Source organism: Ceratotherium simum, chromosome 30 (assembly GCF_057802395.1).
Source record: "Ceratotherium simum simum isolate JZ-2026a chromosome 30, ASM5780239v1, whole genome shotgun sequence".
NCBI lineage: Eukaryota > Metazoa > Chordata > Mammalia > Perissodactyla > Rhinocerotidae > Ceratotherium > Ceratotherium simum.
In genome coordinates this window covers 20,988,476-21,016,396 of record NC_141929.1, presented here as the reverse complement: position 1 = coordinate 21,016,396, position 27,921 = coordinate 20,988,476, and positions in this window count along the sequence as shown.

The following is a 27,921-nucleotide window of genomic DNA, read 5'->3' as shown; positions in this document are numbered from 1 at the left end:
GGAATCCATGGTGAGCTCAGTGCAATAATAATAATGACTGACATCTGAGCCCTGGATATGTTCTCAGACACTTCCTGTTCATCACCTCATTGACCGTTGAAGAGAACCCTAGCAAGAGCACTGTTATTGGCCCCATTTTACAGATAGGAAACTGAGGCTGAGAAGGCCAGTGGCCGTTCAGAGTGCCAAAGTGGAGATGTGGACCTGACTCTGGAGGACACTCTCATGGTTTGCCTCCTTCCCGATTTTCAGAGGGTTCCAGGCCACAAGTTCACCCAGAGATGCTAGTCAGATGTCTACCCTGTTGGCAAAGCCTATCAGCCCCCACAGACCACCTTCTGGGATGTCCTGAAGGCCTTGGAGGGGATCCAAGCCTTGTTTTTCCATCTAAACCTCACATCCCTCCTCTCCTACTGTTTCCCTCCTTTTCCAGGGAACCCCTTCTGTTTCCTTCACCACATCCATGCTCTCCTCCCACCTGCTCCTTTCATTCCTGCTCCCTGTGCATGACATTATTTTTACTTATGCAGTCCCCAAAATTTAAGCCTACAGTCGCCCCTCAGTATCTATGGGGGATTATCTCCAGGACCCACTTCTTCAACCCCCCATGGATACCAAAAACCCACAGATGCTCAAGTCCCTTACATAAAATGGTGTAGTATTTGCATGTAACCTCTGCACATCCTCTCATCCTCCCATATACTTTAAATCATTTCCAGATTATTTATAATACCTAGTACAATGTAATTTCTGTATATATAGTTGTAATACTGTATTGTTTAGGGAATAATGACAAAAGTCTGTACATGTTCAGTACAGACGCACAACCATCGCAGGCCTGTCGATCTGCGGTTGGTTGATTCTGCAGATGCAGAACCCACGTATATGGAGGGCTGACTGTACTTACGAAGACACATCCAATATAGCACAATCACGAAAAAATTAGGAGTCAATGAGAAATGTGTGCTTCTAAAGGAAATACAAGACAGGCATTGACAAAACAAAGCATTCCATATAGTCTCACATAATCACAAGAGGTCAAACATACAGTTTGGGTTTCCAGCAGCCGACAGGAAGACAAAGTCTATGTCTACACAGTTGAAGCAAAGTGATTTTTTTTTCAGAGAGGCACAATTATTCCTCATTCTAAAACAAGGAAGTCCATTCTCCCAAGAGTCCTTCTTAAGAAGACACTGTGATACGTAGTGAACACGACGTAGTGAACACGATCTTCAGCAACATTTTTGAGCAAATTCTCTGAAAATTCTCACCAGGCCCTTCCTTATTTATTCAGCATGCTCAGCAGTATTTATTCAACATTTAATAAACATCTATGGAGTACCTACTCTGAGCCAGGCACTGTTCTAAGCATCGGGGGCACATTGATGAACAAGACAGACATTGGCCCTGCTCCCATGAGGCGGATGGTGGTACAGTCAGATGCCGTCAAACCAAAGATTCAGTAAAAGCATTCAAACTGCGGGGAGGGGGGAGTGTAAATGTCACTCTCCAGGTGTGCAGCTTTCAGAGACCTAATGACATTGGGTATCAGATGCTGGAGAAAAGTCACTGGGCTAAAGTTGGCCTGCAGTCTCAGTTCTGTTTTTGTTTTGTTTTGTTTTTTTGGTGAGGAAGCTGCACCTTGAGCTAACATCTGTTGCCAATCTTCCTCTTTTTCTTGAGGAAGATTGTGTCTGAGCTAACATCCATGCCCATCTTCCTCTACTTTGTATGTGCATCGCCACCACAGCATGCTGACGAGTGGTGTAGGTCCACACCCGGGATCCAAACCCATGAACCTGGGCCACCGAAGTGAAATGTGCTGAAATTAACCACCAGGCCATGGGTCCAGCCCCCAGCCTCAGTTTTTAGAGTGCTCAGTATATACAAACGTGTGTCTGTATATATATACTAGGATACAGACATGGATACAATATGATACATATTAAAAACCTGCCCTTCTCCCTGCTGCCTTTCACCCAGCCCTCCTGGAACATTTACCAGTCTGCTGGCCCCTGCAGGGTTCCAAGTGCTGACTTGGGAATGGATGGATGGACCACATCCTTCAAGCAATTCCCCACTAGAATGTAGTATATTCTTGAACTTTGATCATGATATAAAAAGAACATTTTTTAAAGAGTAAAATTGCTCCTCAACCCTCTGGAACAGATGCCAGGGGCCAGCAAATTCCTAGTGGAGATTTTTCTCCCCATCTGAGATTTCACAAGGAAAAAAATGTCATCTCAGGAATTTCAAGGTTAAAAAAAAAAAAAGGAAAAGTAGGGGACCAGTTCTCAGTCCTCTCACTTTAGATCCAAGACTGACTCTCTTCAATTCTCAGGGAGATCAAATGGAATTCATTCTGGCAGGCAGACCCCAGAAATTCTACGAGCGTCTGCATCACCAAGGGATGGACATTTTATCAAATGAACAATATCCTGAAGACTTCAGGCGTCTCAGTTTGTGATCTGCCGATTCATAACTTGGAAAAGGGGGGGATACCTGAAAGCTGAGAACTTATATTTGAGAAGAGATAAAAGTTCAAAGTGATCCCATGGGAAGAGATTTAATTTTACAGTCAGCCAGAGAATGTCAGAGAGAAGGAAAAGAAAAAAAAAAAAACCCACACACAAAGAACGCACGTTCCTAATGCACTTCCACAGGAAGCGATGCAGGATCACCTTCACGTGATGGAGTCGCACTGTATCTGTTTTAAGGCCCTAGTACAGCTAGAGTGTTTGTGAAAGGTATACTACAATATGAACCATGATTTCCACTCCAAGTACTTGCAGTGTCTAGTTCTGCGCATTAGAATGCTTGGCTCTGAAAACAATTAGGATGTAAATTTCACCTCTTGTTACACCCAAATAAAATATTTATCAAAAAAGAAGGGAGAACGTGGAGAGCTTGCAATGGGGAATTCTGCTTCTGATTAGGTCAGAGTCCAGTATGAGAGCCATCCCTGCAGACGACCAGAGTCAGGCCACTGCAAAAGTCACCATTCCCCGGGGATGCAAAGGGAGGAAAGCAGGGGAGAGAGAGAACTATTATTAACAGAGCGTCAGCTTTGTGCCAGACACTGTTTGTATTTTTTATCTATTGCTAATAACAAATTACTCCAAAATTTAGCAGCTTAATCACATTTATTTTTCACAGTTTCTGAAGGTCAGGAAACCAGGCATGGCTTAGCTGCATGCCTCAGGCTTAGGGTCTCTCACAGACTGTGATCGAGGTATCAGCAGGATCTGCAGTCATTGCAAGGCTCAACTGGAGGAAGATCTGGTTCTGAGTTCACTACTGTGGCTGCTGGCAGGCCTCCAGGGCTCACTAGCTGTCTGCTGGAGACGTCAGTTTCTTGCCTCATGGACCTCTTCATAGGACAGCTCATCAGAAGGCAGCTGGCTTCCCTCAGAGCTAGCAAGTAAGAGAGCAGAGGAAGGTGCCTGAGATGGAAGCCACAGTCTTTCTGTAACCTAATCTTGGAAGTGACATCCCCTCACCTTTGCCATATTCTGTGCATTAGAAGCAAATCACTAAGAAGTCTGGCCCATATTCAAGAAGAAGGGATCACAGGAGGGCACAGACAGAAGGCGGGGATTACTGGGGTCATCTTAGAGCTGCCAACCACAGGGGACCAGGCTTTTTACGTCTGTTATTGAAAAGAAAACGTGGTAGAAAATATTATTCTTCCTAATTGTGCAGAATCTGGAGCTGAGGCCATGGACGTTCAAGAAAACTAAGGACAACCCCACAGCTTTGTAATAGAGCCAGGATTCAAACTGAAGAACCCGTCTACTTCCGGCAATGTCACAGAACAGGAAGCAGAAACTACACAGGGGATTTTCTTTTACTCTCTTCCTTAGCAGTTTCTTCTTCACCTTGGAGGAAGCCAGTATTTTAAAAGGGCAAATTAATGCTTCATGTGGTACAACAGTTTCCCATAGATATGTTTTGTTTTGTTTGCTACAAAATTCTTTTAAGATATTTTACGTGGAACTCGAATCAATTAAACATTTAAACGTGTATCTGCTCTAGTTCAAACAGCAGGTGGGGTGGGGACGGGACAGGTCTCTATCCACACAACCTCCCCCTCTCTTTCTTAGAGGCCTGAGGTGCTGAGAAGTCGGTTTGAAAACTTACAAGTACAGGAGAAATGACAGTAAAATCTGAGTGCAGAGCTTTACAGGCAGAAAAATCACCTACCAGCTGAGAGGTGCGAGGCAATCGCCTCTCCAATCTCAGCCTCCCTTTCCTCATCTGGAATAGTGAGATAATGGTAACGCCTGCTCCACGGTGGGGCTAGAAATTCCAGAGAGAGCCCTGGTATGTGCTAGTTAATGCTACTTAACAAATGCTAGTTTACATTTTTAGACTAAAGGATTATTAAGTACCGAGATATTATTAGACTCGCCTTCTAGAAAGAGGGAAAAAAGCAAGAGTCTCAGATGCCAGATAAGATTGATGCTGTGAAACACAAAAGTCATGAAAAGAATATTAAGTCCTACACATAAAAAATGAGTGGGATGTTTGCTTTCTAGCCATGGAGGGATAACTGATACCAGACTTTCCTTCTCATAGTAAATAACTATACAGCTGGACAGAATACGTTAAATAACTGATTTCAGATGTAGACACCAGGCAGTGCAGGACCTCTAGGCTTGAGAGAAGGGAAACACATGAGGTGAGGCCTGTGATGGCCTTGATGTCCTACCTGGGTGATGCATTATGGCACAGAGATAGGGGAATGGGACAGGGAGAGGGAATCAAAGGGGAACCCAGTACCTCATTGGGATGAGATGACCAAAACTAAGTTGAAGGTGATTGAAGTGCCTAGAAGTTGTAGAGCTGGTACTAGAGAGAAGGTGTCTAAGGAAAGAATCTCCAGAAGTTTCCATAGGAATTCTCTTGAGTCTTGGGCTGAATACTAAGCTCTGAATGCACAGGGCAAGACTCCAGGAGGCCAGGCAATGAGCTACTAGTGGAAAAAAGGATTTCTGGGGAACTGTTGGTTGAACTCCCCGAGCTCACACATGGCTGAGAGACGACAAGTTCCAACTAGTGAGGGTAGCTAGACTATTCAACACTGTGGGAATTCAATAGAAACTAGAAGGGCCACATCTAAGAAATAGGGTTAATCTAGCTCTACAGCCACCCAAACAAAGCTTTTTATAAAGGCTTGAATGAGTTAAGAGATCCTCAAATAAATTAACTTTCTGCTGGAATGACACACAACACTGTGGAACAAAGAAGACATCAAAATCTAGACATCCAAGAACTTAGCATCCTTAAAGTAGAGCACACAATAAAGAAAAAATATCTAGACATCGAAAGAAGCATAAAATGAGAGGCATAGCAGAAGGGGAAAAAAAATCAGTCAATAGAAACAGACTCAGAGAAGATAGAGAGGGTACAATTAGCAGGCAAGTATTTTAAAAGAGTTCTTAAGTTCAAGGACTTAAAGAAAACAAGAATATAAAGAAAACAAATAGAAAATCGCAACTAAGCAATGAAAAGCTATAAAAAAGAATCACACTACACACCTATTAGGATGCCTAAAATCCAAAACATTGACAATACCAACGCTGATGAGGATGTGGAGCAGCAGGAACTCTCATTTGTTGCTGGTGAGAATGCAAAATGGTACAGCCACTTTGGAAAACAGTCGGGTAGTTTCTTACAAAGCTAAACATAGGCTTACCATATGATCCAGTAATCATGCTCCTGTGTATTTACCCAAATGAGTTGAAAACTTATGTCCAAACCAAAACCTGCATATTAATGTTTATAGCAGCTCTATTCATAATTGCCAAAACTTGGAAGCAACCAAGGTGTCCTTTGTAGGTGAATGAATAAATAAACTGTGGTACATACATACAATGGAAATAACATTCAGCTATAAGAAGACATTAGCTATCAAGCCACAAAAAGACATGGAGGAATCTTAAATGCATATTTCTAAGTGAAAGAAACTAGTCTTAAAAGGCTACATACTGGGCCGGCTCCGTGGCTTAGCGGTTAAGTGCGCGCGCTCTGATGCTGGCGGCCCGGGTTCGGATCCCGGGCGCGCCCCAGGGCACCGCTTCTCCGTCCAACGCGAGGCCGAGTCCCACGTGTAGCAACTAGAAGGATGTGAACCTATGACATACGGCTATCTACTGGGGCTTTGGGGGGAAAAAAATGAATAAATAAAATCTTTAAAAGGCTACATACTGTATGATTCCAACTATATGACATTCTGCATAAAGTGAAACTATGGAGACAGTAAAAAGATCAGTGGCTGTCAGGGATTTGGAGGAAGGAAGGGATGAATAGGTGGGGCACTGGGGACTTTAGGATGGTGAAACTATTCTGTATAATACTATAATGATGGGTACATGCAGTTAGGCATTTGTCAAAACTGTTAGAAGTGCACAACACAAAGAGTGAACCCTAATGTAAACTGTAAACTGTGGACTTAGTTAATAATAATGTGTGAATATTGATTCATTGATTGTAACAATTGTATCACACTAATACCAGGTGTTAATAATAGAGGAAACTGTGTAGAGGGGAGACAGAAGAGGGAGTATGTGAGAAATCTCTGTACTTTCTGCATAATTTTTCTGTAAACCTAAAACTACTCTAAAAAATAAAATCTATTAATTAAAAAAGAACCAAATGCAAATTCTAAAACTGAAAAATACAATATCTGAAATTTTTAAAATGCAATGAATGGGTTAGCAGATTAGACCCTGCAGAACTAGAGGTCAGTAAATTTGTAGATGAAGCAATAAAGTATCTGAAATAAAGCACAAAGAGAGAAAGGCTAAATAAAATGAGCAGTAGAGTAGTCTAACACACTTGAAATTAGAGTCCCAAAAGGAAAGGAGAGAGATTGGAGTAGACAAAATATTTGGAGAAATAGTGGCTGGAAATTTTCCAAACTTGATGTCAAATATTAATTTACAGATTGAAGACCAATAAATCCCAAGAATGATAAGCAAAGAAAAACACACTAATGATAATCAAACTGTAATACACCAGAGATAAAAGTCTTAAAAGCAGCCAGAGAAGAGACTAATAACATACAGGAGAAAAAATAATAGTAATTTCCACTGACTTACCATAAATAATGCAACCCAGAAAACAATAGAACAATGTGTTTAAAGTGCTGAAGTAAAAGCATTGTCAATCTACAATTCTATATCCAGAGCAAATATCCTTAAAATTGATGGCAAAATAAAGAAATTCTAAGACAGACAAAAACTGAAAAGTGCATAGCTTATACTATAAGAAAACTTATACTATAAGAAATGTGGAAGGAAGTTACTCAAGAAGTAAGAAAATTACAACAATTGGAAATTTAAATTTACACCAAAAAAATGAAGAGCACCAGAGACAGAAAATATATGGAAAAATATAAAAGGCTTTTTCTCTCATTTCTTAATTTTTAAAAGGTGATTAATTATTTAAAACAAAGTAGTAACAATGTATTTTGGGTTTATAACATGTGTAGAAGTAAAATGTGAGAATACAATAGCACAAAAGAAGAAGAAATTAGCACTATACTGCTATATGGTTCTTACATTAAATGACAATGTTCTTACATTGCCATAAGTTAAGGATATATATTGTAAAACTCAAAGCAACGGCCAAAAATATAGAACAAAGGGTTATCACTACTAAGCCAATCAAGGAGATATAATAGATTACTGGAATATGCTCAATTAATCCAAAAGGAGGCAAGAAAAGAAAAAATAACAAGATGATAGACGTAAATCCAACCATATTCAATATTTAAGTTAAATGTAGCTGAACTAAATGCCCCATCCAAAAGACAACATTTGTTAGACTGGATTAAAAAAAATATCAAGCCCGCACTATATCATGTGCACAAGTGCACAAAAAAGTTAGAGGTAAAAAGATGGAGAAAGAGATACCATGTAAACAGTGATTTTAAGAAAGCTCAAGTAACTATATTAATATCAGACGATGTAAACTTCAAGTATTACCAGATATAAAGAGGAACATTTAATAAGGACAAAAGTGTCAATTCATCAAGAAGATATAATAATCATCCATGTATAGAGCTGAAGCAAAAATTGACAGAATGGGAGAAATGATAAATTTACAATTAGAGTTGCAGATTTCAATACTTATCTCAGTCCTTGATAAACCAAGTGCCTTAGCCCATTTGGGCTGCTGTAACAGAATACTATAGACTGAGTGGCTTGTAAATAACAGAAATTTATTTCTCACAGTTCTAGAGGCTAAGAGGTCTAAGATCAACAGATTTGATGTCTGGTGAGGACCCACTTCCTCGTTCATAGACATCTGTCTTTTTGTTGTGTCCTTACATGGCAGAAGGGGCAAGAGAGGTCTCTGAGGTCTCTTTTCTAAGGGCACTAATCCCATTCATGAGGGCTCAACCCTCACGACCTAATCACCTACCAAAGGCTCCATGTCCTAATACCAACATATTGAGGGTCAGGCTTTCAACACATGAATTTGGGCAGGACAAAAACATTCAGTCTATAGCTAGAAGTAAACAAAATTCAAGAAGAATGTACAAGATGTGAAAAACATGACAATCAACTGAGTCCAATTGATAGTCTATCCAGGTGCACATGGAATAGTCACCAAGGTAGACCATATTCTGGACCATAAAACAAGTCTCAAAGTTAAAAGGATTCAAATCCTCCAGAGTTTGTTTTCTGATAAAATGGAATTAAGTTAGTAATTAATAACAAGATTTCAGGAAAATCCATAAGTATTAGAAATTAAGCATTACACTTCTAAATAACCCATAAATCAAAGGAGAAATTACAAAATTAGAAAATATTTTAAACTAGAAAAAATAAAAACAACATACCAAAATTTGTGAGATGCAGCTAAAGCAGTGCTTAGAAGTAAACTTACAGCTCTAAAAGTTTATATTAGAAGAGAAAAATATATATATAATCAATTATCGAGCTTCAACTTAAAAAAATTTAAAAATGAGGAAATTAAACTCAGAATATGTAAAAGGAAGGAAATAATGAAGAGTGGAAAATAATGAAAGAGGAAACAGTCAAAAAATCAGGAAAAAAATTGACAAAGGTTGGTTCTTTGAAAAGTTTAATAAAATTGATAAAACACCCGCTAGATTGATGAAGTAAAAAGAGTGAAACACAAATAATCAAAATCAGGAATGAAAGAGGACATATCTCTACATATCCTACACACATTAAAATAATAATGAGAAAACATTATTAACAACTTTATTCTCATAATTTGAAAACTTAGGTGAAATAGACAAATTCCTTGGAGCACATCAATTACCAATATTGACTGCAGAAGTAGAAAATCTAAATAGCCATATATCTATTAAAGGAAGTTAATTTGTAATTAAATATCTTCCCACAAAGAAAACTCCAGGCCTCAGTGGTTTTCCTAGTGATTTTATCAGACATTTATGGAAGATATAATACCAATCCTAAACAAACACTTTCAGAAACTTACAGGAGGGAAACACAATTCCAGCCTCATTGTATGAGGCCAGCATAAACTTGATGTCACAACTAGATAAAAATATCACAAGAAAAGAAAACTGCAGGCCAATATACCTAATGAACGTATATCATTCAAGAACAGTCTTCATGAAAAATCCTTAACACAATACTGGCAAATCAAATCCAACAATTACAAATTCAGTACAACATAACCAAGTGGGATTTATCACAAGAATGCAAGGTTGGCTAACACTCAAATATCAACGAATAAAATTTGTTACATTAATAGCATAAGGGTAGGGGGAACTATGATAATCTCAGCAGATGCTGAAAAAGCTTTTGACAATTCATGATTTAGAGGAAAAAAAGACTCACAAACTAGGAACAGAGGAAACTTCGTTAAACCTAATAAATGTTATCTATGAGAAGCTCACAATTAACATTACATTTAAGGCTCTCCTGGTTATATCAGGAAAAAGGCTGGGATGTCCACTCTCACCACTTCTATTCACTATTATACTAGAGGCTCTAGGCATTGTGATAAGAAAAGAAAAAGAAATGAAAGGCATGCAGAAGAGACTTACAGAAGTAACGCTGCCTTTATTTGCAGACAATATAATAGTGTACATAGGAAATCCTAAGGAATCAAAAACAAACAAACAATTGTAGAGCTAATAAGTGAATTTATCAATGTCATAGGATATGTAGACCTAAACATAAAAGCTAAAACCATAAAATGTGTAGGAAAAAATAGAATATTTTTGTACACTTGGGCTAGGTTAAATTTGTTAGATAGGATATAGAAATCAGTAACCATAAAAAAAAATTGAAAAGTCGTACTTTATCAAAATGCTTTCAAAAAAAAAAAGAAAAGATTTCTGCTTATCAAACGACATTGTTAACAAAACAAATAAGCAAGCCACAAACTGGGAAAAAATATTCATAACAAATATCTGACAAAGGACATGTATTTATCTCTATATATATGTGTATATATAATATAATCTTCTACAACTAAATAATAAAAAAAAACAATAAACAATGTGCAAAAGATTTAAACAGACATTTCACCAAAGAAGACATGTATATAAAAATTTACTCAACATATTTAGTCACCAGGGAATAGCTAATTAAAACTACAATGAGATACCATGATGCACCCACAAAATGGCTAAAATGAAGCCCGAAATTTTATGAAGATGTGGAAGACCCAGAACTCCCGTACATTGCTGGTGGGATTGTAAAATCTTACAACCAGTCTGGAAAGAGTCCTGGCAGTGGCTTAAAGAGTATATTTAGTCTACAACCAGCAATTCCACTCTAAGGTATTTACCTAAGAAAAATGAAATCACGTATCCACAAAAAATCTTTTACTAACTTGTTCATAGCAGCTTTATTTAGAACAGCCAAAAACTGGTAGCAGCCAGGGGCCCATCCAGAGGTGAAAGGATGAACTGTGGTGTATGCATACAATGGAATAATTCTCAGCAATGAAAACGAGCAAACAACTGATAGATGAAGCAGAAGTAGTATGCTGAGAGAGAAGCCTTCACACAACTACACACTGCTTGGTTCCATTCACAGGAAGTTCTAGAATAGGCAGAACTAAGCTACAGTGATAGAAATCAGGACAGTAGTTATTTCCGGGAGGGCAGAATGACTAGGAGGGGGCAGAATGGAGCTTTCTGGGGTTATTGAAATGTCTTGATAGGAGCGTGGCTTACATGGGTATACATGTTTGTCAAAACTGATTGAACTGTACTCTTAAGATTGGTGCATTTCATACTATTTAAAGCTCAATTTTATAAAATCTTAGGTTTTATTTGTAGAAATTGATGGTTTTAAAATGGAAATGCAGAGAACCTAGAAAAGCCAAACAATTCTGAAAAAGAGTAAGATGATAAGGACTCACACTGCCAGATGTCAACTCTTACTATAAAGCCACAGTAACCAAGACGTGGTACTAGTAACAAAAGACACACAAATCAGTGGAACAGAACAGAGTCCGGAAAGATCCATGTTTATATAACCAATTGATTTGGGGTCAAGGAACCTAAGCAATTCAATGGGAGAAAGGATAGTTTTTTCAATAATAGTGCTGGAACAAATAGCTATCTATAAGAGGATAAAATGAACTTCAACTCATGCCTCACACCATAGACAAAAATTAATTCAACATGGATCATGTACATTAGTATAAAAGCTTAAAACAATAAAATTGCCAAAAGAAATCACAGGAGAATATCTTTGCAATTTGAAGTAGACATAGATTTCTTAGACAGGAATGAGAAAGCATTAATCATAAGGGGGAAAATTTGATACATTAGACTTCATCAAAATTAATTTTTTTATGAAAAGACACCATTTAGAAAAAGAATAAGTTAAGCACAGACTTGGTGAAAATATTCACAAACATATATGTGACAAGCCGTTGGAACCAAAATATATAAAGAACTCCTCAAGCCTCAATCATAAAAGGACAAGTCAATTTTTAAAATGAGTAAAAAGACTTGAACAGGCAGTTCACAAAAGAGTACATGCTAATGGCCCATATGCACATGGAAAAAGGGCTCACCAGCCCTAGCCATCAGGGAAATGCAAATTAAAGCAAAAATGAGATACAATTATCCACTCACTACAATGGCTGGCGTTTAAAAGACTGACAACACCAAAAGCTGGTAACGGTGTGGAGCAACGGGAACTCTCCTACACAAATTCAGGAGTGCAAAATGGCCACTTTGGAAATCTGCCTGGCAATGTCCCATAAGATTAAACATTCACCCACCCTATGACGCAGCAATTCCACTTCTATGTATTTACCCAAGAGAAATGAAAACATATGCACAATAAGACTCATACAGAACATCCATATCAGCTTTATCATAATAGCGAAAAACTAAAAATGATCCAAAAGTCCTTCAACAAGTGAACAGATAAACAATTGAGTTATAATCATATAGCAGAATGTTACTCAGCAATAAAGAAGAGTGAATTACTGATACATGCAACACGAATGAGCCTCAAAGACATTATGCTGTGAAAAAAATAGATACGAAAGAATACATCCTGCACAATTCGATTTATATGGAGTTCTAGAACAGGCAAAATCAATCTCTGTCAAAAGGAATCAGAGCAGTGTTTTCCTGAAGGCCACGGGGAAGAGAGGCGGGATGGACTGGAAGAAGCAAGAGAAATATTTTCAGGTGATGGAAATGTTCTGTCTTGACAGAGGTGCAGGTTACATGACCACATGCATTTGCAAAAACTCAGTAAACTGTACTCTTAAGATCTGTGCATTTCACTGTATATTAATTATATGTCAATTTAAAAAATGAGCTAAACTTTTTTAAAGAAGGAGAAGAAATGGGGGGAAAAAAGCATATATAAGAGCCTGAGAAAACATCAGGGCACAAACAGTGATTAATAACAGGTGGGCATCATTGAAAGGCACCAAATCATGGTGAAATATTTGTTTTCTGTAAAAATTCATTTTTCGACAATGATTCATTTTTCAATGTTACCTATGATTGCTTTAAATAATTCCTCCTCTTTCCCTTTTTTAAGCATGCTTACTTGGAGAAATATGCTAATTTTCCAGTAAGTTTACAACACTGTTCTTAAGTATGTATGGTTCGTTGGTCACACCATAAGGCCATACTCTCTTCACCACCTACCAAGTAGGCAGAGTCACCTACCTGAGGCCCAGGTAGCCAAGAATAGATTAGAGGACTGAATGCTGAGCTGGCAGAGGTAATATGAAGCAATAAACACAACCACAGCATAGATCATTCTCTGATTCATCCTGAGCCCTTACATTCTCTCAACAAATTGGACCTTCTCTATGCTTTGGCCTCTAGTTTTCCTAAAACCATCCCCCCGATGCTTTAAATATACGCAATGTACCAAGAGGCAATTAAGAAACTTTCAACAGCTTACTTGGCAGACAGCGAATTTAAGCTAATTGTAGAACATTCTTTCAAAAAATAAATAACTAGAATGTTAGTTTGATTGTAAGGAGTAAGCCATTTTTCTCAGTGGTGAGAGCAGTGGTCTCATCTTCCCCCATTCCCCTTGCTTGGGCCTGGAAATTATCAAAGCAGGATAACAGAAAGACCATTTGCTGAGGTAGCTCAAGCTAGAGATGAGACAAACTATTTTTGCATAGTAACTCCATAAAAAACTTGCCATGGAAAGGCCCACATTCTCAGAGGGAGGGACTGACCTGTCTCGAAGATGCTCCATTAATGGGATCTGAATCACCACCCCTCACCCCTCTCAGATTCAGAGTGAAGCCAGTTGATTGAATGTCATTGGTGATTAGACGTGGTTGGATCCTGGAGTAACACTGAGATCATTAAAGGGCTTAAGGAGAGAATTAAGTGAGCATTAAGGCCCAGGTTTTCTTATAGCAACTGCAAGAGGTTGGTCCCAACAGTTAACCTTCAAACACCCACGGCTGTTGGGGAGCTGAGGTAAGTTCAACAGAGCAGATGCATCACACCTGAATCCTTCCCACTCCCATCCAGCTGAAGAGTGTAGACCTATCACTACCCAAAGTGTGGCCACAAGGCAGCAGCATCAGTATTACCTGGGAGCTTGTTAGAAATACGGAATCTCGGGCCCTACTCCAGACCCACGGACACAGCCTGCATTTCTATAAAATCTCCATATGAGTCACACACACACCGAAATTTGAGAAATACTGGGAGGAGTTCATTTGTTTTTATTTAACAAACACATATACAGCATTTAATATGTGCCAGGCACTGTTCTACATGCTTTACAAATATTAACCAATTTAATCCTCATATCAACCTTCTGATTGTAGGTACTGTTGTTATATCCACTTTAATGAAGAGGAATATGGGGCACAGAGACATTAAGCGACTTGCCCGAGGTCACGCAGGTAGTAAGTGACAGAGCTGGGATTTAAACCCTAGAAGCCTAGCTCCAGTGTCCACGCTCTTAACCACTCCATTATGTAGTTGAAATGACTCCAAGGAGAAATAAAGGATGTTTTTCACATTTTTCTGGGATCGATTTGTATGTCTGAGCAGTTAATTCTACTGTGATTTAATAATAGACTTTTACCTAAAAGGTGCAAGATTAAGGTAGGTTTATTTTAGGTACTCTCCCCAAAGGAATCTAAACATATTTCTCCTATGTTCTGTAAAATGGCATTGCTTGCCTGGTTTTCCCATCGAGGGTTAGAGAACTTGGACACATACTTAGCTAGGCTTACTATCCTTAAATATCCATCTTTACAAACCTGGAGGGATTCCTTTAACTAATAACATAATGACAGGAAATGATTGAATCCGCAATATGGAAAGCATTAAAATAGTTTAGTATATGATTTCTATAAACAAATATGCATAAACAAGCTACAACTAACAGCCAGCATCACTATTGTTCATTTCTGGTATTAATTCAATTCTCCTCCCCAGCAAGGAATTAGTGGAATCCTCAGGCACATGTTGCTTAGGGAAATGATCCTGAGACAACACTAAGATTGTCCATGTCTCATAGGAATACGTAAGAGACCAATTACTTCTCATAGGAAGCTCTTTCTGTTCATCTCAATATAGGAACTTGTTAAACTGTTTATTGTGGAATCTGCAAAATGCACACAATGTCTTCCTGGATTGAATTTTCTGTGATCCTCTGCAGTGCTAGATCTTAAGTGCAGATCTTAAGCAGCCATGCTGACTTTTGGCACCGTGAACACAACTCTTAGGATGTGTGCTACATGAAAAACTCTCCCTTATTATGTGGGAAAGCTATTCATGCTAGACTTCCTTCCTGTTACTTTATGAAATGTCCCCTGGGTATTGCTGCTGTTAGCATTTCAGCCCTTATGTTTTTGGGCAACATATTGCCCTATTGCCTTTACATTTGGGGAGAAGGCTCGGATAGTATTTTTGATTGACGAGATTATTCCCTAGAGAACCTATTTATTCTTGCCTAAGAACAAAGTTATGACCACAACCAATAGCCTCATTTCAAGTATCCTTTCATCCTCAACCTGGTATTTATCCTGATGGCTCCTAAAATTCTCTGAAACATGCTTTCTAAGAGGCAACCTGGTGTAAGGCAGCGAGTTAAAACTTTGCCTGTAGATTACAATGGCCTAGAGAACTTTTTAAGAATACCAATGTCTATATCCCACCCCTGAGATTCTGATCTAATTGGCCTGGGTGAAGCCTGAACTTTGAATTTCTATAAGAACCATGGTCCCTGTAAGGAATAAATGTGATACTGAATATGAGACACCAGACACAGTGATGGGCACAGCTCTTTACTTGATAAATGCCAGTTGTCCTCTGCCACCCATGCCCTCTCAGTTTCTGCTGAGACAAAGGGAATGCCTAAAATACGGTTCTGCTTCAGGGGCAGCAAGATCGGCAGAGCTCATTGAAGTAACTCATTAGAGGAGGAAATGATAGCAGAGGGAGGAGTAGCCAGCCACTGACGGGGGACTGTGACACAGAAAGATTTTGTTGTAATGCAGGGCAAGAGGTCAGGAGACTGAAGGAAGAAAAAGTCAGATTTAGTAAAATCTGATCACCGGGCAATTTTAAAAGGGTCACTGCCAACACTGTGCTGCTGCCTAGAGTACGTTTTACTCAGAAAAATGGAAGGTAGAAGAGGTGGAAAGTTGGTTCCATTTAGCTTATTATCTATGTTCAAATAGAAAGGTCAAGGCTGGAGTTGGGAGGCAAGGAAGAGAAGTTAATGGAAGTCAAGGAATCTTCTCAGGAGGGAACAAATGAACCACGCTCCTCTCAAGTATTAGCCAACATCCTGTCCTCTCTATACATCTCTGAGGGGAAAAATTAAAAAAATATAGAGAGAAATAACACATGACAAGCCACTTCATCATCATCACTTTAAGTACTTTCAACAGTGAACACTGTTAGGTAGATGTTCAATCATTTGTTCAACATTTATTTATGGAGCACCTACCATGTGCGAATCCAGGTGCTGAGAATACTCAGATTCCATAAGTGATGCGCTGAAGCTAGGTAACCTAAGAAGAAGAAATCACAGAGCTGGGACTTGATCTGAGGTCTGAATCCAAATAACATTTAGAGACGATAAGGTCCCACCCACAGCTGGGGAACTTAGAAGACGTGATGTCCCTGGTTTGCTGCTCTTATATCCGATACTTCCTTCCTCGGCACCAGCCCCAGTAAGTTTTCTCCTGTCTGGCTTCATACTGTACTTCAAGGATCAGCTAGTAAATCCCCTTCTTCTAGAGGCCTGTCCTGACCCCACACGAGCTGACTCTCCATTTGTAGACCTCTGGCAGCTTGCGCATGCCACTGTCAAGGCAAAATTACACTGCATTATAATTGTTTACTTTTCTGTCTTCTCCACTGGACCATGAGATCCTCAGAGACAGGGGTTACTCATGACTCACATTTGTATTCCTAGGACTTGGCATAATGCCTGACGAAGAGTAGGAATGGAAGGAAGGAAGGAAGGAAGGAAGGAAGGAAGGAAGGAAGGAAGGAAGGAAGGAAGGAAGGAAGGAAGGAAAAAGGGAGGGAGGAGGGGGGGAGGGAGGGAGGGAGGGACAGAAGGAAGGAAGGAAGGAAAGAAGGAAGGAAGGAAGGAAGGAGGGAAGGAAGGAAGGAGGGAAGGAAGGAAGGAATGAGGGAAGGAAGGAAGGAAAAAGAAGGAGGGAGGAAGGAGCAGAGGGGGAGGGAGGGACAGAAGGAAGGAAGGAAGGAAAGAAGGAAGGAAGGAAGGAAGGAAGGAGGGAGGGAAGGAAGGAAGGAAGGAAGGAAGGAGGGAAGGAAGGAAAAAAGAAGGAGGGAGGAAGGAGCAGGGGGAGGGAGGGAGGGACAGAAGGAAGGAAGGAAGGAAAAAATGAATGAATGAGGGAAGGAAGGAAGGAGGGAAGGAAGGAAGGAAAAAGAAGGAGGGAGGAAGGAGCAGGGGGAGGGAGGGAGGGACAGAAGGAAGGAAGGAAGGAAAGAAGGAAGGAAGGAGGGAAGGAAGGAAGGAGGGAAGGAAGGAAGGAAAAAGAAGGAGGGAGGAAGGAGCAGGGGGAGGGAGGGAGGAAGGGACAGAAGGAAGGAAGGAAGGAAGGAAGGAGGGAAGGAAGGATAGATTTCAGTGAAGTCTTTGTAAAAGAGGTGAGATATTAAGCTGGATATGCGAATTGAATCAACATGGGAGAGGATGAATGCTTGCTTTCCCTTGCTGGGAAATCAGTTCAAGGAAAATCCCGAGGAAAGGACTGTGTGTTGTGTGGAGGGCCCATCAGGGCTACTCCCTGGCCTGGATGGGAGGTTTCAGGCTGAGCAGAGGAGTTACGAGTGTAAGGTCCAAGGATGTCTCGCAGGACTGACACACGTTCAGCCATGGGACGGGTATCGACTGAGCATCTACTATGAGCCGGGTGTTCTGCTTGGCAGAGTGAATGAGACCAGCACAGGCCCTGATGTCATGGAGCTCACAGTCTCACAGGCTAAACTCGCTCTGGGAGACAGAAAGGAATCAATTAAGGTCCTCACCCAGGGAGTGATGCAATTTAAGTGGAGCTTGAGAGCCATTTATCTTGTTCAGAGTGAAAGATGATCTGGAGTGAGGGAGTGAGGGAGGAAAGAGAGGAGAGAGGGAGAGAAGAGAGAGAGAAGAAGGCAAGAAAATGATGAGAAGCTATAAATTTGACTCAACACTGTGAGGGAAAAATCATATTCTGTATTGCTCAGGTATGTGTCTGTCTGGTTCACCAGTGTATCCCCAGCACCCAGAACAGCTCCTGGGCACAAAAGGTACTCAAGAAGTATTTATGGAATGGATGAGATGGGATGGGATGGGATGGGATGAGATGGGGGGATGGGATGGGTTGGGGTGGGATGGGGTGGGGTGGGATGGAGTGGAGTAGGATGGGATGGGGTGGGATGAGGGAGGGTAGGATGGGGTGGGGTGGAATTTTACTGAATTGAAGTGAAATGAGGTAGGGTAATAGAGGAGCCCTGAACTGAGTGTCATAGACCCTGGTGTCCAGTCCTTCCTGGCTCTGCAATTGAGTAGCCAAGTGATCAAGCACTTTGAATAACTTCCCTCTTCTTTGTTTCCTCATCTGTTGAAAGGGGGGGATTTCAGTTTGTACATTAGTTTTCCATAGAATTTGAATAGTTTATACAGCCAAATTAAAGTCTGCATGGTCAGCTAATTTTGGACAATATGAGGCTAAATAAATACAAACAGGTCTCTTGACCATGGGGTGTCTCAGAGCCTTGAACATGCCCATGTGAATTGGAAAGCTCCAGAAGGAAGGCAGTGTGTCCTGTAGTTCTCAAGATCATTTGACTACAGAACCCCTACGCTCTTTACTTTTTTCTTTTTTTTTTTTTGTGGGGAAGATCAGCCCTGAGCTAACATCCGTACTAATCCTCCTCTTTTTGCTGAGGAAGACTGGCTCTGAGCTAACATCTATTGCCAATCCTCCTCCTTTTTTTCTCCAAAGCCCCAGTAGATAGTTGTATGTCGTAGTTGTGCATCCTTCTAGTTGCTGTATGTGGGACGCAGCCTCAGCGTGGCCGGAGAAGCGGTGCGTTGGTGTGCTCCCAGGATCCAAACCTGGGCCGCCAGTAGTGGAGCGCGCGCACTTAACCACTAAGCCACGGGGCCGGCCTTACTTTTTTTCATTTTCAATCTTACAGAACCTCTCTAGCTCTAATTGTCTGTGACGTCATCCAAGTTCGCCGAGACAAGGATGGCCATGTGGATTCAGGCATTAGTGAATGGCCGGACTCAGCTGGTGCAGAGTCTGAGTGGGAAAAGAGGAGGCCCCTGTTTGTGAGATGGGACAAAGCGTGGTCACAGGGAGACTTGAAGTTCCAGTGAAGAAGTCTGTGATTGCTATGCGAGGTGAGACCGGAAATCTCCCTCAAGAAAAGCAAGCCATCCTCGGTGTGAGGCATTGACATTCTGGCGTGGTTTTTAATTTCTCATCCCCGGGATTAGGTACGTCAGGGAGGAATCCTTTGGCCGCTTTCTCTCAATACATCCCAGAGCTTTTATTTTGTTACCAATTTCCCTACATTGTGTTTCTTTGAGAATCATAGCTGTGTGAATATTTGAAATTGAATGGTACAAACGTCTTGAGACATACAGTTTTCCCCAGAGCTGCATTTCATACTATAATCCGAGGTGATCTCGGTTGCCAGAAAGACTCACACTGTTAATGGATTTGGAGGGAAGATGCTGGTAATGAGATTTTCAAATGTGAATTGTTTTGCTTTCAAATGCAGGGTGAAATCCAATGAGATATTACCTTAGACGCACTGGTGTAGTAAGTCCAGCTGATCAAATGAATGTCTGGTGTGTGTTTCAGGTAAGCCCTTTTCTGTTTCAAACAAAAGCTAGAAGGGGATTGGTCTTATTATCTCTGGTGGGATGGGTCCTTGAGCCCCAGAGCTGAGTAATTCTTTTGTATTCTGGGGCACATGCTTGGCATCTTCCCATCTACAATCTTGAGAGGTTGATTTATTTCATTCATTCATTCAACAAATATTTATTGAGGGCTTACTATGTACTAGGCGCTGCTTTGTGCACTGAGTGATGTAGCAATGGACAAAATAGAAAAGCCTCTGTTGTCATAGGACCTACAACATGGTGGGACACATGCACACAATAAACCAGGAAACACAAACATTTCAATGTTAGATGGCAATAACAGCCTTGGAGAAAAGTAAAGCAAGGTAAGTGTTACAGAGTGATGGGTGGATCCTATTTTAATTAGGGTGTCAGGGAGGGCCTCTTTGAGGAGGTGACCTTTGAGCAGAGACCTGGCGAAAAGAGGAAACTGGAGGCCAATGCCTACTCCAGGCCCCAGAACTCTTGAGTGATAGAGCCGGGCTCTGAGTCCAGCTTTATCTGATTCCAGATCAGATGCCCCTTCTGCAGCATCACCCAGCCTCACTAGAAACCAGACAGAATTATCAGGGCAAGGCAGGAAATTGGAGATGATGCCAGAGGAGAGAGCTGCCAGGATCTGAAGGAAGTGATGCCAAAATATGAAAAAAGGAAACTCAAGCAGGGCCAGGCAGACAGGGCACAAGGAAGATGGGCAGTTGTACTGGTCCCCACCAGCCTGGCCTGCCTCTCCCTGACATCTCACACTCAGCAGTTCAAAGCTGGGTTTCTCCTCATTGCTCCAGAGCCAGCCCCTCTGCCTGGCTTCTCTAGCCCCAGGAATGGCGCCCAATATCTGTCCAAGCACTCAAGTGTGGCTTATCGTGTCCCCCTTGGTTCCCTCTATTCTTCACTTGTCATATCCCCATGGCCTTCTTGAAAGCATATACGAATGTGAACAGCTGGCCTGCAAGGAAGTGCTCCTTCAGAGCTAACATCCTTCCTTGATAAGCAGTAAGTCCATTCTCTGGGAGCTGGAGTAGAGCAGAAAAAATGATTGCCAATGAGCAAATAATCTCAAGAGTGGAAATCTAGCCTCTTCTCTCATCCACACATACACCATTCTTCCTACACCAAAATGGGACAACACAGCCCCTTCCAGAAGGATCCTCTCTAGATCAGTTTTCCAAGTGTGTTTGGGGATAATGAAGGGCCCTGTGGCTTATCTCACCTGACCTGATTCCCGCCCCACAGGAGAGGGGCTTATGGTTCTGAATACTTTGGAATTATATGTTTCTTTGCTTCCCCTCTAACTCTGAGCTGCCTGAAAGACAGGAGTATATGAATACACCACTTTGTCTCCAACTTTTTGCACAGTTGTTACAATACTGTTGGTGCTCAAATGTGAGTAAAATGGATGAGAGGGATGAATGAACCTTAAATCTTCAAACTAAGGAGTCTATAGCAGAGGCTTGTGATACACTGTACCTCATCCTTTCAGTCCCTTATTCAGCACAGCTGTAGCAGACAGTTCCCTGTAGGGCACTAGCATCCTACATCAAGTGGGTCCCATAGAAGGCCACTCAGCTCCCTCTAGTCAACAAGAAGTCAAGGAGAGTCAGTGTCCCCAGAGACACACATTAAGTACTAGGGGACAGGAGCTGATGGATAAATTCTCAGCCTCCCCATCCTCTGTGGAACAATTCTGAAGTGTGTTCTACATTGTTCTTCATAAGGTCCCCAGTGGGACTGGATAACCAGCTCACTAACGCACCTTTTATTGGCTTTCTTCCCTACCCTGTCTTGCTTTCTCTGCTCCTTCACCACGCTGCCTAGAATCGCCTCCCAGATCAACTACCTGCACCAAGGTCTTTTCTCTACCTCTGATTTGGGGGGAACCCTAATTAAGGGTCTAACGGGAGCTCTACTTGGTGGGCCTGTTCAACCCCCTTGTAGTCAGGGTTTGTTTTATTTTTTTTTTTTCTGATATTTGGCCCAACCTCTGAAAATCCCCCACCATGAGTCTCTCTTCCTCGGCATCCAGTGGTCCCCCAAAGAACTCCCCCTGGAGGCCCCACCTCCACCTCAGAACTTCGACCATCGTTTTGGACATGTTTTCTGCTCAGACAGGAAAACTGAGTGGACTTAATACTTGACACGAATGGCCTTTGGAATACTTCCCTCAGTCTCCAAATCTGGAAGTTTAGAGGCCATATCAAAACACGTATTGAACCATTCAGAGAGCACAATCTTCTTGAAATTATATCACCATCTCTTGTTAAGGGGCCAGCAGAATAGAACCCAGAAGGGCGCCACTTTCAAATGCAGCCATTTGGAAAATGATAGCTATTGCTCCAGGAATACTTCTCCACCCTGCTGCTGTGCTGCCTGGCTGACCCAGGATTCTCTGAAGCAACGGGATGCAGAGACCATGAGAGGAAGCCCTCCCTTCGACAGAAAGGGAACCAGGCGGAGGAATCCTTTCATTCTGGTTTCTGCTAGACTCTGCCTTTCATCTAGGTGAGTGGTGAGTCCAAAGGAACAGAAGTGGCTCTATTGAAGTGCCGCATCTGAAACAGATGCTGGGTGTTAACGGAGCAAATGCCTCTTGGAAAGGAGTTGAAAACTCAGCCAGAGAGAGAGAGGAAAAGGGCTTTGCATTTGGGTGGGCTTGGTGTGAAACGTGCTGGAGCCCATGGAAGGGGAGTTCTGGAGAGAAAGGGGCTTGGTGTAGCTGATGCTATGTGTGCCACCCCAGAGCCCCTCGGCCCACCCTGGGGATCATTTGCCAGCATTCCTATCCACCCAGCATCTTCCTGTGTCTCTCTGCCTGAGGGCTTTTGCTGGCTGCTGGAACACGCTTGGCCCATGTAAAAGCTAAGCCACAGTGCAGAGTAGTTACTGCCTCAAACAAGACCCTGAACCAGTGAGGTGGATGAATGCCTCAACTTCCTTGCCCCTTGGTGGGACAATCCCGGGTGTCTTTCACATGACTTCAGAGGGCCCCCATTGAGAAGGAACCCCATTGCCCACAGTAGTAAGTCATTCATTAACACCCCATTTATTAGCTTTGCTCTCTTCCCTGTCTCACCTCCCCGCTCCCTCACAGTGCTTCTTGGGATCACATCCCAAGTAAACCTCATGTACCCAGTCTCTGTCTTGGGATCTGCCTTTAGGAAGAACCACACTAAGACAATGGGGAAACTGGCCCATTAGCAAGGAGGCCACCAGCAAACTGAGCTGTTCAGATGGGCTTTTTTCTGGCAGGTGTCAGTGTCAAAGGACAACCAGTTCCAGGGACGTGGGAGGAAAGGTATTAAGCCTCTATTAAATGACCTCTAGAGAAGGTGCTTTGCCAATGTAACCCTGTCAATAAAGTCTGGATGCACGAAAGCTCCCGGGAGAAATATACATTCAAGGACCCTGTATTAGTCTGCTAGGTCTGCCATAACAAAGTACCACAGACTGGGTGGCTTAAACAAGAGAAACTTATTTTCTCACAGTTCTGGAGGCTAGAAGTCAGAGATCAAGGTGTTGGTAGAATTATTTCTTATGAGACCCCTCTCTTGGGCTTGAAGATGGCTGTCTTCTCTCTGTGTCTTCCCGTGGACCTTCCTCTTTGCATGTCTGTGTCCTAATCTCCTCTTCTTATAAGGACACCAGTCATGTTGGATTAGGGCCCACCCATATGACATTGTTTTACCTTAATTATCTCTTTAAAGGCCCTGTATCCAAATACAGTCACATTCTGAGGTACTAGGGGTTAGGACTTCCACACATGAATTGTGTGTGGGAGGGAACACAATTCAGCCCATAACAGACCCCAAGAGAGGCCCACCTCTAAGCTGAACAAAGAAGGACTTGAATCCACCATTGGTGAGGTTCCTGGATATGGCAGCTCTTGGTTAGAGAGCAAAGCGACAAAGGATAATGAGGTTTGAAATGAGCATGTCGGAAATGAAGAGGTGGCAGGAGGGGAGGGTGTGAAGTCTAAGCAACAGCAACTATTTGACCCACCAGTGAGTCTGGTCCTATTTCCTTGTGGAAATAAGCTCGTTATGGTTAAATATTTTTCCAGCTCCTGGTTGATTCATTAAGTGGTTTCGAAGGTTGACAATCACTTCATGAATCACTGAAACACAAGAGCCAAATGTCTGGCGCTTGTGGTTGCCGCCTCACCTGATGAGCATTCCCGCCATGATTTGGGGTGTCCCCCTCTCAGCAACCAGGTGTGCAGACCAGAAAAGTCCTCATTCATGTGACAAAGTCTCCTGCTTCCACACTGGCCATTTTGTCAGACATTGAATCTCTCCCAAACATTTAATGATCATTAATGAGTTAATTCTGAAAGATCACTTTGAAACTCCCATGACAGCGGGCATGAAGTGAGCAGCCATCAAGTTCTGCAACACTGTTTCCAGGGTAAGTAACGTGGTGTTGCTCAGAGGGTGTCATGGCATCCATGCTTCTGCCCAAAGGGGAATCTGCTTCGGCGCAGACTGACACGGCCATTCCCTCCAGACAGAGAGAATACCTCTCTCTCAGGCAGACCACAGACCCCTCAAAGAAAACAGAAACTAAAGGATCAGATTGGAGAGAGATACAGAGTGCTGCCACAGTGCATTTGGATATTAGAGATGGACAAAAGATGGACCCTCCAAACCTAAAGGCTCTTTGAACACTTGAGACACAGAGACCAGCAACTTAGAAGCAGAGACCCCTTAAAACCAGAGGCAGACAGATGTTCCTCCCAGATACCTGCCCGGCTCACTCTCTCACTTCATTCATCTTACCTCTCCTGCCTGGTCACCCCTCAGAAGAGCTCACGGGCACCTCTGCTGTCCTCCCGTCACCTTCTTATCACCACCCATCACCTTCTAGATCTTTCTATTGGCTTACTTTCCATCTCTCTCCACTAGCAAGTAAGTCTGCAAGGCAGGGACCTCTGTGTGTTTGGTTCTCTGCTGTAGCCCCATCACCTAAAACAGTGCTTGGCACACAGAGTAGGTGCTTCATAAATGTTTGTGGAATGAATGAGTGATTTGAGTGTGACAAGCACAGTCTTGAACATAAAGAGAATCTGAGGAACTTGAAAGAAGAGGAATGTTGTTTGGGTGATCGCTTCTCTCTCTACCCCAGGTGCACGTTTATAGATCTCTTGAATCCTTGGTGAGGAGGAATGGGTTCTTCACACACAAGTTTGTATCCACTTCTTGTGCTGGTGATAACTCGGGCACCCTCAACATATCATGTCAAAGACTTCACGAAGTCTGAAGAAAACATGTCCCTCCCGATGCTGTAACAGAACCAAACTATGTGTGAGTAGTCCCCAGATGACTCCTGGAGTCCAGGCCCAGGTGTCCAGAGCGGGCACAATCAGGTATGGGTCTCTCTTCTCACAAGGCTGCCTTTACAAGGCTTATTTGTGTTTGATCATGCTATAGTAGAATCTCTACATGCCATTTAAAATCAAATAATGGTTTAGCTGAAAGAGCTCTTCCATATTATTGACTTCCTCTTCATTGGAAATGCAACTTCTAAGGCTCAGAGAGGGAAAGTACTTAACCCATGGTCACACAGCAGATTGCTGTAGAGTTGGGATAGAAACCAAAGCCTTCTAATTCCCAGTGGAGTGTGCTTTCTCCACACTAAGCTGGATACCTGTACGCTACGTCTATTTCAAAGTTGAAGAATCTAACTCTGAGAAGGAAACAACTGAACATCCCACCTGGTTGTATGTAGACCAGAAGAAATCAGGCAGGTTAGATCAAGGATTTCTAGGGCCTCTGATTTGCCTTGAAGCCCGACATATTTGATATACCAGGTTCCTTGAGGTCATCTCACCCAAGTGTCCTATTTTAAGATAGGCAAACTAGAGTTCAGAAAGTCACCAAGGAAGAGTTCAAGAGTGAAGGCTAGACCTCCAGCCCCGACCCTCAGTTTAGGCCATTTTTTACCACATTCCGCCAACTTGATCATCAGCCACAGATGTGGGAAAGGACCTTATGCATCATTTTGTCCAAATGTCCATTTTCCAGATAAGAAGACGGAGGTTGAAAGGTCCAAGTGCGTGTCAGAGTCTAGAGCCTAAATCCAGACTTCTTGTCCCCACAGCCCCTTTTCTGTGCCCCTCCTTTTCCTTGCTCCCCTTTTTCATAGGACCTCTTCAAGAAGATACAGTCCCCCTGTCCCATGACTGCAGCATCCTGGGAATGGACTTTGCACAAGAGCTCTCCCAACTCTGCCCCCTAGCGGCAGAGATTGAGCAGAACCAGCCACTCTGCCATTCTTTCATTAATGAGAAGGCCCTGAGCATCCACCACATGCCCTTCGTGGAGTCCACAAAGATTTGTTGACTGCATGTGCCAGGCACAGAGGAGGGTCTGGGGATAAAGCAGTGAACTGAAGAACAACAGCAACAGTGACACGATTCCTCTCCTCATGGCACTCACAGTCCAGCACAAGGGGCAGGAATTAAACAAACCACTCTTCCAATTTGCTTCCAAATGTAACTCCAGTAAAGACAGGTGCCATGGAGGTGACAGACAGAGTGCATGAGGGGGTCTAAGGTGATGAAAGTCTTCCTCGAGGAAGTGACATCTAAGCTGATGCCTGAAGAAGAGGTGAGAGCCATCCAGGCACAAACAGGGACAGGAATTGTGAAGGCCTCCAGGGAGGGGACAAGCAGTCTCATTCCTGGGCTGCAGGTTCATGAGCCCATCTTTACCTGGAGTACTCAGTGACCAGGTGGTTCAGGTGTCAGAAGCTTCTGGTTACCGGACATTTGACCAAGAAACATGTCATCTCCCAACCCTGAAGGCAGAAATGTTTTGCTAAAATATCTCTATCTCTTAACTATACTAATAGCTTCTTGCGATACTGAAGATGATTCATGACTTTTTAGGATCTCAGATTCCTCCTCAGCCCACACACAATAGGACCATCCTCACTAGAGGAATAAGCAGGTTTCTATACCGTAATTTCAGGGCTGCTGAGGACGCTGTCTAATGTCCGTGGGCCTTGGAGTCAGGAAGATGTGGATCCCAGTCCCAGCTCTGCCCCACGCTGCCTGGGTGACCTCAGGCAAGTCACTTCACCACCCTGGGCCCACAGTTTCCTCTACGTCTTAGCGTCCTTGAAATGTCAAAATACGATCAGGTCTCTGAATCTCCTAGCACGTAGTAGGTGCTCTATATCTGTTTGGTTTTTTTTCCTATGCCTTCAACAAAGTTCTCTCCACCTTTTATCCCATTGGGTAGTTAGATTTTCATTCTTTTAACATAACTATTCCTGTTCTTGTTAAAATGGCAACAAAGAAGTGTCCCTAAAGCAGAAGATGTTTAAACCAGGCCTTCAAGGATGAGTGGGAATTTTCCAGGTAGACAAGGAGGAAGGGAATTCCAGGATCATAGAATCATTTATATAAAAGCACATAGATCTGAGGAAAGGAAACCCTCATGAGAGCCTGAAGGGAAGGAAGCATGGGCTGGGATAACATGGCTGGAGATGAGAAAAAGAAAGGTCCCTCTGGAACAGCTGTGGAAGTCCTTGAGTGCCACACCACAGAGACTTCATGGAAGTGACAGGGGACAATAAGAGGCTTTTCAATGGAGAGATGGTGAGATCAGATGAAGTTCTTTGAAAGGCCACTCACTCCAGGCAGCAGCTAGAAAGAGAGAAAGAAGTGAGGCGACCACTGAAGAGATTTTGGTGCAAGTCCTGCCGGTACACAAAGAGTCGAGGGCTTTGGGCTGAAGGATGGAGATGGAAAGAGGGCTGGATTGGCTGGGGTGGGAGGAGAGTGGCTGAGGCAGGGGATGGTGCTAGGAGGCACTGCCCGGGGTTCTCCCTCAGGCTGCCTCTCCCCTCCGCACACACCCCCGGGTGTGACCTCAGAGATGACATCTGGCACAGAGGGCTATACCCCACGCCCTGACCCAGCGGAAGATGCCCCACAAGCACCTTCCTTCCCTCATGGCCCTCTCTCCTCCCGCTTCGGGTCTCTGGCAGCCAGTCTTCCCTAGCTTTACTTTTTTCTTTCCCTGTAACACATCAAGCATCTTCTCTTTGTTATTTC